This window comes from Diabrotica virgifera, chromosome 3 (genome assembly GCF_917563875.1).
Source record: "Diabrotica virgifera virgifera chromosome 3, PGI_DIABVI_V3a".
In the NCBI taxonomy this organism is placed as follows: domain Eukaryota; kingdom Metazoa; phylum Arthropoda; class Insecta; order Coleoptera; family Chrysomelidae; genus Diabrotica; species Diabrotica virgifera.
The window spans coordinates 70,848,270-70,862,158 of record NC_065445.1 but is presented as its reverse complement, the minus strand read 5'-3'; the positions used below and the strand labels follow the sequence as shown (position 1 = coordinate 70,862,158).

The window sequence follows — 13,889 nt, the reverse complement described above, 5'->3', positions numbered from 1 at the left end:
GACTTTCACCCCCTCTTGGGGGTGAAAGATATATGTCCAAAATAAGTCCGGAAATGGGTAACCTGACTAATTTTAAGTAACTTTTGTTCTATAGAGCTTTTTCGCCAAGTCAACACTTTTCGAGTTATTTGCGAGTGAATATGTTCATTTTTCAACAAAATAACCACATTTTTAGACGGTTTTTTGCAAATAACCCAAAAAGTAAGTATTTTGTCGAAAAAAACGTTCTTAGCAAAAATATAGCTTATAAAAAAGTAAAAAAATGGTGTACGCGTTAGGTCTCTGGATCTCACAGAACCAGAGTTATAGCCAATGAAAAATAGATTCATATTCACCAAATTTCAAATAGAATATTTCGACGTGAAATATCCAAAAAATTAAGCACTTTTTGGGGAAAACCCACTATAACTTTTTTAAAGTGCTTAAAAAAAGCTTTATTTCTGTTTTTACAAAAAGTTTCTAGCATTAAATTTAAGCAAGTTACGCTCAAAATAAAGTTGGCCCCTTTTGTTTTTGCAAAAAAAAAATCGGGAAGACCACCCCCTAATTAGCAACTTAAATGAAGTTAATCGTTACCGCTCCACAAATTATTTTACTTATGTTGTCTTTATATGATCTGTAAGTTTTATCGATTCAAAGTGCTTATTTTTGAAAAAATTTGGTTTCAAAGTAAAATTTTTAAAAATTTCAATTTTGAAAAATATGCTTTTTTTCAAAATAACTTAAAAATTGTTAGAGATACCAAAAATCTCGAAAAACGAAAAAAGTCAGATTTGCTTTTCTGAATATCATATATTTTTTTGTTTTTCTGTTAGACAAAAATTGATTAAGATTTGGTGTTTCTAAATTTGCATACATTCGTGATCAATGACTCGTTCAACCCCTTTTAACTACAGCCCTTTCAATAATAAGGACTTTGAACCGATGAAACCTACAGATTATATAAACAATATATACACGAGTCAAGAAACTTGTGAAGTCGTAACGATTAAAGTTCATTTAAGATACTAATTAGGGGGTGATTTTCTCGATTTTTTTACCAAAACCAAAAGGGACTAACTTTATCTTGAGCGTAACTTGTTTAATTTTGATGCTAGAATTTTTTTTTGTAAAACAAAAATGAAGCTTTTTTTAAACACTTTAAATAAGTTGTAATGAGTTTTCCCCGAACTATGCTTCATTTTTGGTTATTTCACGTTCAAGTATTCCATTTGGAATTTGACGAATATGAACCTATTTTTCATTAGCTATAACTCTGCTTCTACTAGGTGTAGAGACGTGATATATACACCATTTTTTTAAATTTTTTATATGCTATATTTTTGTTACGGATGTTTTTTCGACAAAATACTTACTATTTGAGTTATTTGCGAAAAACCGTCTAAAAGCGTGGTTATTTTGTTGAAAAAATTAACATATTCACTGCCAAATAACTCGAAAAGTATACTTAGTGAAAAGCTCTATAGAACAAAAGTTACTTAAAATTAGCCAGTTTGTCCATTTCCTGACTTTCTTTGGACGAATATTTTTTCACCCCCAGGGCAAAAGCACATATCGACACAATATCACTTTTTTTCTTTGACTTGTTAGCTATGTGTATGCCAAATTTCATGTCAACCCAAGCGGTTCTTTAAAATTTAGAGATTTTGCAATATTTTACCGTTAAAGAACGGACTATATAGAAAAATGGAACAAAAAATATTTAAAGCGATTTAACCGTTTTTACTTTATCCGAAAATTATTACACTCACCCATTTGCCTACTCGACAGTAGAAATCGAAAATTGCACTGTCATGTTTTTAATTGTTGAATTTGACAACCACATACTAACAACAGGTTTGTTTATTTATTATGTCAGTTTGGCATTTCATATATTTGCAAACATTTTTCTATAAAAATGTCTCGTTTTGGCACTGAATCTGTATAGTCAATTAAAGCCTCTTAAATTTATGCCAAAAGCAATTAAACAATTATTATAACTGTGTATTTAATAATTATTAGTTTTTTTAAGATTGGGTTTTGTTGTACTGTTAAATAAATTGTTTAGAAAATTATTATTTCTTCATTTCATAGTTTCGCTTTCTTCGAGCAATTTTCTCCCTAAATTACACTCGTGCATCAAAATAATCAGATAATTTAGCTTTCAAGTGTGCCTTTTAAAAACTACTCCCGTTCATTTTCACATTTTGGTGAAAGACCCCTCCACCTTCGAAGTCTGGTTCTTTCGCCAAAATATGAAAATGAACTCTAGTAGTTTTTAGGCAATACCCTTTCAAGCAAAATTATCGATAATTTTAATGCACTTGTGTAATTACCCCCGATTATTTCATTCATAGGAGATTCTGACCAATAGAAAGCTACAGAAATCTAAATTAGACTGATAATTTTTGATAATTTCCCGTCGTCAAGTAAGTATATTACGTCAGATGCCCTTCGTTGCTGTAAAAAATACATTCAGTGACATTAATGACAATTAATGTTTTAAAAATTATAAAAGTGATGACTTTCAACCGTAAAATATTTATAACAACTGTGTGTTTAATTGTACTACTTTGTACTTACATAAATAAATTAGAATAAAATTTTGGTTTTGAACAGTTTTATTCATGAAATAATCGCAACAAATTGCACTCGATCTCTAAAATTAATATAGAATTTTAGAGCTCTTGTGAAATTACTACTGATAATTTAACCGATATTACTTTATCGTAGTATAATAGATAAAGTTATAGGATCGTGCAAAAAAAAATCAGATTTCATTTTTTATCCATGTTTTGAGTCGCCCTGAGTCTAAAAAGCAAAAACATCATGTCGGAAGTATGTACGTACGTATGTATGTATGTATACGTATGTCGCCAGCGCCCAGCAAAAACTACTGGACCGATTTCGATGAAATTCGGTATGAGTAAGTTTAAAATAATTTTGTCGAGAAACTAAGCTTTTAAAATAAATCTCTTAAAGGGGGGCCGAAATAGGGGGGCTATTTATGGCCCATTTTTGCAAATTTTGGCCTAATCGAATGAAACTTGGCGCAAAGGCGATCGATAGGCGATTGGATCGATGGGCGAATGGAAATATGGAATTCGACATTTCCAAATTCAAAATGTCGACCAACATGGCCGACCGCCCACCCGGCACATTTCCTTACCTATCTAAAAACCCTTTTATGTGTGGGTGTGCGCGCTTGTTTTTGGCTTGGATGCAAGTCCATTTGCTACAGATTTTTTTTATGTCAAAATTATTAAGATAATTATGTACGATAATAAAATAAATTCATATTGTAAACATTTATAAATATATATTATTACTTTTGAGAAACTAACTAGCAGATTTAATATGTTCATATCAGTGGTACAGAACAACATTATGGATATGGTAATGTGGTAAATAATTCTTTTGAATAAGTGATTGTATTAAAATTTTTGTATTTACGTTATAATTATTGCAATTAAAAAACATATGATTTAAGTCTCCGAAAGACCCACAGCTACATAATGCATTTTGTGTTATACCTAATTTGGATAAGTGAGCAGGAAATTTGCCATGGTTTGTTTTAAAAACATTGTTTTAAGATAAGTTTAATTTGAAAAGGTCGTTATATTAGTCTAAAGATGGGGCTATAAGGAGAGTATTATCGTGTAATTACTACTGATTATTTCGTTCATAGGAGATTCTGACCAATAGAAAGCTACAGAAATCTGAATTAAATTGATAATTTTTGATAATTGCCCGTCGTTAAGTATATTACGTCAGATGCCCTTCGTTGCTACGAAAAAATACATTCAGTGACATTAATGACAATTATTGTTTTAAAAATTATAAAAGTGATGACTTTCAATCGTCAAATATTTATAAAAACTTTGTGTTTAATTGTACTAATTTGTACTTACATAAATAAATTACAATAAAATTTTGGTTTTGAACAGTTTTATTCATGAAATAATCGCAACAAATTGCACTCGAACTCTAAAATTAATATAGAATGTTTGCCCTCGTGACACTTTGACATAATTTCACTGGCCGTCGGCTCGTGAACTTAAAACTGTCAAAGTGTCACTCGGGAAAAATTCAATAATTTTAGAGCTCTTGTGCAATTACTACTGATAATTTAAATACTAATTTCACATTTTTCTATCCTTTTACTTATATTAAGAACAAATACAGAATTTTGGGTCAGATGGAATAAAATTGTACATTTTATAAATTTCCACAACAAAGTCCATAATAAATTACTAACGGTCGGTAACTGATGATTTTCCTCCTGGCCAATATTTCTTTTCGACACACCCTCCCTAAAACCACCTCTGATCGCTTTCGAAACACATAAAGCTAGGATTTCTGCAGAGGTGCCGGGACCCAAACTGCTAAAGTGTCTGTGTGTCTGTCGTCAGTAGCAGTCAACCGCAAGAGGCGTGGAAAGAGGAAAACTGACAGAGCGTGTTGCGACACTATGAGTGAAATAAAAAAATGTAACAGAAAAGGATAAAAACTGAAGACGGAATTCAACCCAACGTGAAAAAGATTAAACGTAAGAATAGATAGAGAAATTTCTGTCAAAATTTGGTATTTATGACCCTTAAAATAACACCAAATGCTAAAATTTATTAGCCTGCGGATAGTGTGGATGTCTTGTCAGCCGAGGGTATGATCAGTGGCGTGGTAATTTTATGGTCAAACTACGTTTTGTTCTAATTTTTATCATTGTGAGAATTAAAAAAAGCCAACTAATACTTTTATCTCCACCACTGAGAGCAGTCAACTTTTTGGTTGCCTGTATTCTTCGGGACATATTCGGGACATTTTATCACAAAGTGTAAATATTACTAATTTTACCGTCTTGTAGGGTATCTGCGTTCTCTTTCTTTTCCACTATTATATAATATTATATCTCTCTTTGCCGACGTTTAAATTAGGACCCACTTGAATCTCGCTTCAACACGCGCCTCGACCTCGTCGTCAGAATTCCCCATTATGCCCTTCGGCCAACGGGGTGGTCGCTGTTAAACGTGATTGATGGCAAAGGGGAGTGGATGTTTCTTAGCGCAATGACAGATACTTTTAGACGTTTCAAGGAGAACTATAAAATCTAGATTGGAGTGAATGAAAATAATATTTTTTCAGTAGGGTAATAAAGCAATGCATACGACAAGGTATTCCTAGAATACTGGAACCTGTTTGCGAATAGCAATCTACTAAGATAAACTGCGAGGCATAAGTTAGGGATATATTAAAAATTAAATAATAATACAATAAAATTGTGCCCACTATTAACTGTCACTTATCTACATCAACAATTAACACTAGTTTTTTTTATTTAAAAGAAAAAATAATTAAAATAAAATATAAGGAATTATTTAGTGTATGTTTTAATTTTAATGCAATAATAACAAAGTTCCAAGTGATTTAGTTAGTGGATGCTTTGCATAGCTGTGGGGATGCTTCAAAATGTAGCTGTATTGCTAATATTTCGAAGTTGTTGTTAAATGAGGAAAATTCATTTTGCCTAGAACGTGAGACACATCTTATCCGAGGACTTAAAGGTGCAATTTTCCATTGAAGCAGGACTTCATTAGTATTCTGTGAAAGAAATTTAAACGTTCAGAACTATGTACATCAACAATGTTCTTGAACTAAATAGTGACTATACACTAATATTATAGCAACTAGAAATCCCAGTTTTCAAACAGAAACATGCCAGAATTCTTAAAGAAGCAGCCACTACAATATTCCTACGTGACTCGTTAAACTTCACTTTCTTGCTGGATAGTTACATCTTTTGATCGTTCACCAACATGTATTGAACATGATAGGTAGAAGATTGGGAACTTTCTGACTAAATAATGGATTCTCATCACCTAAGACTTCAGTTCAAGTTGCTTGTGGCACAAATTCGCTTGAGACACAAGTTCAGGAAGACATTGATTGCCTTATTTGATGTATAACTCGAATATGAGTAAATAAGAACTAGGTGTATTGAAAGCAAAATGGGCCCCAACACGTCCCAAAGAGTAACCAAAGAAATATTTTGATGTTTAAAAAGTGGGTGATAGACGTACGAACTTTAGGTTCACGGTTTTTAAGATCACGAACTTACTCGGCTCGAGACGTCGCCGTCGAGACACACGAGAAGCTCGCTCATACTGTATTGCGATGTTCTCAACAGAAGAAGCTTTGTGTTAATTAGAAAAGAATTTATATTACATTTGTAGAACGAACTCTTCTTAGGGTGCCTGTCCGTTCCGAACGTTGGCGATCATTCTGGCTATGAAGATTCTGTTGGTTGGTAAACCAACCATCAAAACCAAGTTTTTCGGTTTAAACCAAGTTTAAAACGAATAAAAAAGACGAAATCGAAAATTGTAGGTAAAGGTGGAGGTACGAAAAGAGAGCGTTTATCACTTGTGAATTTAGTAAGAGAGTTACGTGAAGAGAAATAAGATTTCTACAATTTTGTCTTCGTAATAATTGCAAACCTTCTATAAATTTTGTTAGCAGTTCAAGCGAATAAGTTCGGAAGTCACTCATTTTGCGAATTTTATGAACCAAATAATTAAATATTTGCTCTGTGAACCAAAATTAACAAAAATAACACAAATATCAAATACCATAACTGTTTTGAATCCATGGACTGACGCAACAAAATGACGGCTCGCGACTCGAAGTACTGGTACAAGTATGAGCCAAGACGAGCTACGAGCAAAATTTCAAACCGGTTGGATCGCCGTCAAAATTGTGCGGAAGTTTTAAAATACGCGTACTTCTTCTTTAAAAATCCACAAGGAAAATAAACTTCCTGTAGCTGGCTGTATACCATAAATCACAAAAATACCAAGTTTTTTGTAAAAGGTATATATTAAAATACCATAAATAAGGATCACAATACAAAACGTTTTCGGATTAAGGAATCCAAAATAAATGTTTAAAAACCCTAAAATTAATTATAACCTAATTAATTTAGAGAAAAGTTAAAAATTGAAAGAGGTTTTACAAACAATAGGCCATACTTACAAAAATTGCATGCCTGAGCCACCCAAATGTATTGGGTAAAAACCCAATTTCTATAATTATCATATCACTTTTTCCATCATTATCCAATTTATGTTGGGTCGACTTCTAAGCAAGTTATCAGTCATCAAACACTTATCCTTTAATTAATACTCTTAGAATCGTACACATATGTACACATTACAGTAGGAAAAATGAAAGAATACCCATGAACGAACATATAAAACACGCTGTATTTTCCTGTCACCGTGTCATACAAAAAATTGGCCAGCGCAAGTACATGCAATAATTATTATTACATGTACTTGCGATGGGCAATTTTCTTTGTGACACGGTGACAGGAAAATACAGCGTGTTTTATATGTTCGTTCATGTGTATTCTTTCATTTTTCCGACTGTACATACTATTTTGTGTTCCTAGACGTCCACACGTATAAGGCCTTTCCCATTATTTGTCTAATTGTATTGATAATTTCTCACCACTAATACAACACCTATTGGTATTGTTGACTGCATAACTTCTGGTAACGTATTTTATTTTTATTTTCCTATTTGAATACTTAATTAATGGATTATTTCGAAGGGAAAAAATTTTTCCATCTTTTTTCGAACATCTTTAATTCTAATATATGTAAATTGGATACTGTTTTTCATCTTAAACATTACTACGACTAATACAACTAGGTTCAGTTCTTAATGTCATTTTGGGTTGCTTTTGAATTCAGTTGTCAGTTGGCCATTGAAATCCAATATGTGAGGTTCTCTCCAAAAAAATTCCAACCACGTGGGAAGAGTCCTGTGTTGCCCTGGGTAACATCCAGGCATATCTTTAACATCAGATGATCTTTATATAAATATGTAAAACAACCATATCATTTACATTTGAAGGGTTTTTACCCAATACATTTTGGTTTCTCAGGCATGCAATTTTTGTAAGTATGGCCTATTGTTTTTAAAACCTCTGTCAATTTTTTCCTTTTCTCTAAATTAATTAGGGTATACTTAATTTTAGGGCTTTTAAACACTGATGATATATTCCTTAATCCGAAAACGTTTTGTATTGTGACCCTTATTTAGGGTATTTTAATATACACCTTTTACAAAAAACTTGGTATTTTTATTTTCTTCTTCTTTAGTTTATTGGCCTCCACCTACTTGGGTATTTGCCCAGCTCATCATCGCGGAATAAGGAAAAACTCCCTTATGCCTGGTGGCGCCCACCAACAGATCTTAAGCTTAGTGCTTTAAGCTCAGCTTACGAAACTAACGCGTTGAACCATTGAGTCTTGGATCAATTTTCAGCTTGCCACAATGGGTTGTCACGTGAATTGCTTACGTAAGAATCAAAATTATGGTGCAACGTAAGTGAGACTTGAGACGGCTCTATCTATAGACGGATTTGTTAGTGAAACCAGGCATAATTCACTTATAATTTGGAGTTGGTACATTATACAATCTGTTTCTTCTCCTTCTTTAGTTAACTGGCAATTTTGGGTAGTATGGGACAAACATAACAAGATAAAAACTTTTCGCGCTAGGGGCAACTGCCTATCAATACACAATCTTCTTTTTCTTCTTTGGTTTAGTAGAAATTTTGAGTTGAAATGGGACAAGTACAACAAAGACACAAACTTTTTTTCTCTCAGGGGCAACTGCCGACCATTACACAATCTTATTCTTCTACTTATTTTTTAGTTTACTAGCGATTTTGAGTTAACATGGGATAAATACAACAAAGTCACAAACTTCTGTTACTCAGTACGTATTCTAAATTATAAATTATACTTATTACAACTATGTGTACTTAAGGCTATGGGTACATAATTCGCAAATATTTTACGGCTATCCCTACCTTTTCTGTCTTTACATGGCAAATTACGTGTAGTAAAATTCACACTGGTATGGATATGTAAGTAAATATTACTAGAATGTCATTCTACTTAACAATGTCATAACTAACTTAAAGAGATGGCTTTTGAATGTTCTTGGATAACTGTTATTTTTTGTATAATTGCAAATTATTAATTCAGTTAATAAATATGATAATTTTTTCACTTAATACGTATTCAGTGATTGTAATAGTTTATATGTACATACAACAAAAACTAATACTCAATCGAGAAAAGAGGAAAAGTGTTAAAGTGATTTTTTAATAATATATTGTTACTAAGGAACGCTCACAATTTTGAACATCTTTAACAACAAAATACTTGGATCACAGAATATATCTTGATGTATTCTCTGCTTCTATCTTCCATAAATAATACACAATAAATAACTTTTTATAAAATTCACGTCTTAAATCAATTATTTATCAAATACACTATATATCAATATTATTTGATCATTAACTCAAAATATTCCAGATGCCATGTCAAATATTTAAAATTGTCACTGATTGTCAGCGTCTAACTGACATTATCCTGACAATATTCTATTCAAGTGAGTGCGTTGTATGACAAAGATAGATTTGGAAAATATTAAAACGGACATTGTGTTCATTTTTTTCGAATCCTGAAAAAACCAATAAAAATTTTTGAAAAATGTAAACGCAGAATGAAAGACTAAATTATTACCGAGGGCCGAAAGTCCCTTAGAATAAATAAAAAGTTTATTTTGAATGAGATATTTGAAATTAAAAATAACACTAAATTTTCTCTTAGTTTTTCACCCCTGTAACTTATTAAAATAAACATTATAGAAGTTCTCAGGGACTTTCGGCCCTCGCCAATAACGTAATCTTTCATTCTGCATTTAAATTTTTCAAAAATACTTATTAGTTTTCTCAGGATTTGAAAAAAATGAATCCCCATTTGAATAGCATTGCAGCCGAAAATACGTACCGATCCTCTTAATGTGACACACGAGCGAAAAATGTTGTCGTGTCGAACCACAAGCATGCGTACTTACTCGCACGTCTATAACCCTCCTAATGGGTGTGGTATTTTTAATACCACACAGTGTATATCTATGACCCAAATATGTTGTTCCTAGAAAATGTTCGCATACATATCTTTCAATGATCCTATATTTACTCTGGATGTTATTTAAAAAAAATACAAAAATATCCAGCGTTGAAAGCTACAACATGCGATATTATCCGCCCTATCTATTATTTACTACACTATTTTTAAACCACCGGAAATGCTGATATTCTATGAAGATTTCTTCGAATTTTCGACATTTATGACAAAATATTTGTCTAAATTTAGTATATGTTATAACTCAACTCACAAATAGGTAATTTTTTATACCCTTTTTGTGTTTAAAAAATAGGTATTTCTCGAAGCTGTCATAATCACCTAATAAATAAGTTTGCTTGTTATCTCGTGATGTTATCTTTGTGCATTGATCGTATAATAATTGAATCGATTATTGTTGAAAGGGGCAAGCGCCATTTTCTACTTTTCGAATTACAGTAAAAAACTTTTCTCTTTTTCTTTATCCGCATCATTTGGTGTTAAAAGGAAGCAAGCACAGTGCATGGATATAGTTTATACTGCGAAACTGCATTTGACACCAAATGACGTGCAGATATAGAAAGAAAGAAGAGTTTTTACTATAACTCGAAAAGTTAAAAATGGTGCTTACCCCTACCCCCTTTCAACAATAAACGATTCAATTGTTATCTTTCTTCTTCTTCAGGTGCCATCTCCGCTACGGAGGTTGGCAATCATCATAGCTATTTTAATTTTTGAGGCAGTAGCTCTAAATAGTTGTTTTGAGCTGCATCCAAACCATTCTCTGAGGTTCTTCAGCCATGAAATTCGTCTTCTGCCGATGCTTCTTCTGCCATCTATCTTTCCCTGCATTATGAGTCGCAGGATGCCATACTTCTCGCCCCGCATCACATGTCCGAGATACTGTAGTTTTCTTTCTTTAATTGTAAGTTCAACTTCCTTCTCTTTACCTATTCTTCTCAGTACTTCATTGTTCGTAACTCTATCTACCCAGGAAACCCTCATAATTCTTCTATAGGTCCACATTTCAAAGGCGTTAAGTCGTCTCATTGTCTCTACATTTAACGTCCATGATTCCAGTCCATAGTATAGTACACTATATAAGTAACATTTTGTTAGGCGTACTTTAAGAGCTAATGTTAAATCTTTGCTACATAGGACCTTTTTCATTTTCATAAAATTAGAACGTGCTTTCTCGATTCTGACTTTGATTTCTGCAGAGTAGTCATTATTTTCGGTTATAAGTGTTCCTAGGTAAGTGTACTTTTTTACTCTTTCGATCTGCTGGCCCTCTACTATCAAGATTTCGTTAGTATTATGGTTGTTTTTACTAATTTTCATAAACTTCGTCTTTTTGATATTGAGAGAGAGTCCGTATTCCCTACTACACCTTACTATTTTACTCATGAGTATTTGCAGGTCTTGTAAAATATCGGCTATGATTACTGTATCATCTGCATATCTGATGTTATTAACTAAGACTCCATTTACTCTTATGCCGACTGTTTCATTTTCCAGAGTTTCTCGCATTACCTCTTCAGAATAGGCGTTAAATAATAGAGGTGATAGTATGCAGCCTTGTCTGACTCCTCTCTTTATTTCCATTTCTTCAGATGTTTCTTTTTCTATTCTTACTATTGCTCGCTGATTGTAATAGAGATGTGTTATTAGTCTTAAATCTCTTTCATCTAGGTTTTTAGTTTTTAGAATTTCCATGAGTCGGTCATGTTTTACTTTATCAAACGCTTTATTGTAGTCTATAAAACAGACGTAAAGAGAACGGTTAACATCCAAACATCTCTGTGTCAGCACGTTGAAGGAGAATAATGCCTCTCTGGTGCCCATACCATTGCGGAAGCCATATTGAGTGTCGCTAATATCCAGCTCCAGTTTAGAGTGTATTTTGGCGTGGATAATTTTCAGCAGAATTTTCAAGGTATGTGACATTAAGCTTATGGTTCGGTAGTAACTGCATTCTTTGGCATTCACTTTTTTTGGCAAACACACAAATGCTGATGTCAACATTTCTCTAGGGATGATTCCCGTAGTATAGATAGCGTTGAACAGTTCTACTATTATGTCCAAGTTTTTCTCGTTGACCAACTTTATCAGCTCGCTAGGTAATTCATCTGGACCAGCAGATTTATTAGTTTTCATAGAGTTTATTGCCTGACTAACCTCTGATTTGGTTATCTCTGGGCCTACGTCTCCGGTTTGGCTATCTACGGATGTACTAGCTTCTCTCTGGTCATGAAATAGTTCCTCGATGTACTCTTTCCATCGTCGTAGTTTTCGTTTTGTCTCCATTATAATATTTCCGTTTTTGTCGAGCAATATATTTGAGGTTCTTCTATTTCCTATTCCGGCTAGTTTTTTGACTTTATTATGTAGGTTGAAGTTGTCATATCTGTTTTGAAGTTCTTCTATTTCTTTATATTTTTCAGAGAAGTAGGTTTCTTTAGCCTCCCTAATTTTTCTTCTTATTTGGTTTTGAAGCTGTTTATAGCGGGTCTTATTTGTTTTGTTTTTTCTTCTTTCATTCATCAACTCTAGAATTTCCTCCGTCATCCATTCTTCTTTCTTACATTTGGTTGTTGTAAGTACTTTCTTACTTGGCTCTAATATAGAGGTTTTGAAGAATTGCCACTGCTGTTCTACGTTGCAATTATTTCCTGGGTTTCTATCTAGATTTGTGTTGATTTCATGTTTCAAATTTTCTTTTGTTTCTTCTGACTTAAGTTTCTGTATGTTAAGTTTATTGTTGTTGTGGCTTTTTTGCGTCTTTTTTAGTTGAAATTGAAACCTAGCAATAAGAAGACTGTGATCAGAAGATACGTCTGCTCCTGGATATGCCTTTACTGCCTGAATTGAGTTTCGATATCTGTGCTTTATTAGGATGTAGTCAATTTGATTTCTGACGATTTTGTTGTCTTTGTCAGCTGGCGATTTCCATGTATAAAGGCGTCGTTTAGGTAATTTAAAGAATGTATTTGCGACTATAACATTATTCTCTTGGCAAAATTCTATTAGGCGATCCCCTCTATCATTTCGTTCGCCAAGTCCATATGGCTCTACATTAGGGTAGCATTTTCCTTCGCCAATTTTTGCATTGAAATCACCCATGATCACTGTTATGTCTCTAGATGCTGTGAACTGTAATGTTTTTTGAAGTTCGCTATAAAAGTTTTCTATTTCTTCCTCATTTTTGTCAGCAGTTGGCGCATAAATCTGAATTAGGTTCATTTTTCCATGAGTTGTCAATAACTGCAACATTATAATTCTTTCGGACACCGGAACGAAGCCTGTTACTGATCTCTTTACTTTTTCACTGAGGATCATAGCAACTCCATATCTGTGTTGGGTGTCGCTGCTTCCAGAGTAATAGATTCGCCCATTGCCTGTATTGAGTTCGCCAGAACTGACCCATCTTGTATCGCTTATTCCTAATATATCGATATCTAGTCGCATCATCTCTTGCTGTATATTCCTCAGTTTCCCAGGTTCATACATACTTGTTACATTCCATGTAGCGATTTTGTAGGTGGATTTGTATATATTTAGGGAACAGGGATTTCGCTGACTAACGGCCTGGGAAGCCCTGTCGTTACTGTTTTCTTCCCCTGCCGAATCTTGGCATCCGAGAACCATGATTAGTAGATTGTTGATTGTCATTTCTGCAAGCCATGACGATTTCTAGGGATACTACATGAGTCTTTAATGCAGTGGTTTCCCGTTGCCTTCTGCATTCTTATACCGTTTACCATTCTGTAGGGTTCATCCGCCTTCTAGACCGATTTCTCAGTCTCAGGACAAAAGAGTGCCCTGCCACTTACCAACTCATCCGCCCGAAGCCGTTGGTCAGTAAGTGGGGGATTGCTTATACCGGCAATCATTCCATGAAGAGCAGGTAGGTTGTAGAAAGAA

General features: G+C 33.4%; 1 protein-coding gene across 2 annotated transcripts in view; it reads right to left on the bottom strand.

Moving 5' to 3' along the window:
* LOC114325287 (uncharacterized) overlaps window positions 1-13,889 on the bottom strand; it is a 774,118-nt gene that overhangs the window by 348,856 nt on the left and 411,373 nt on the right. The window lies entirely within an intron of this gene.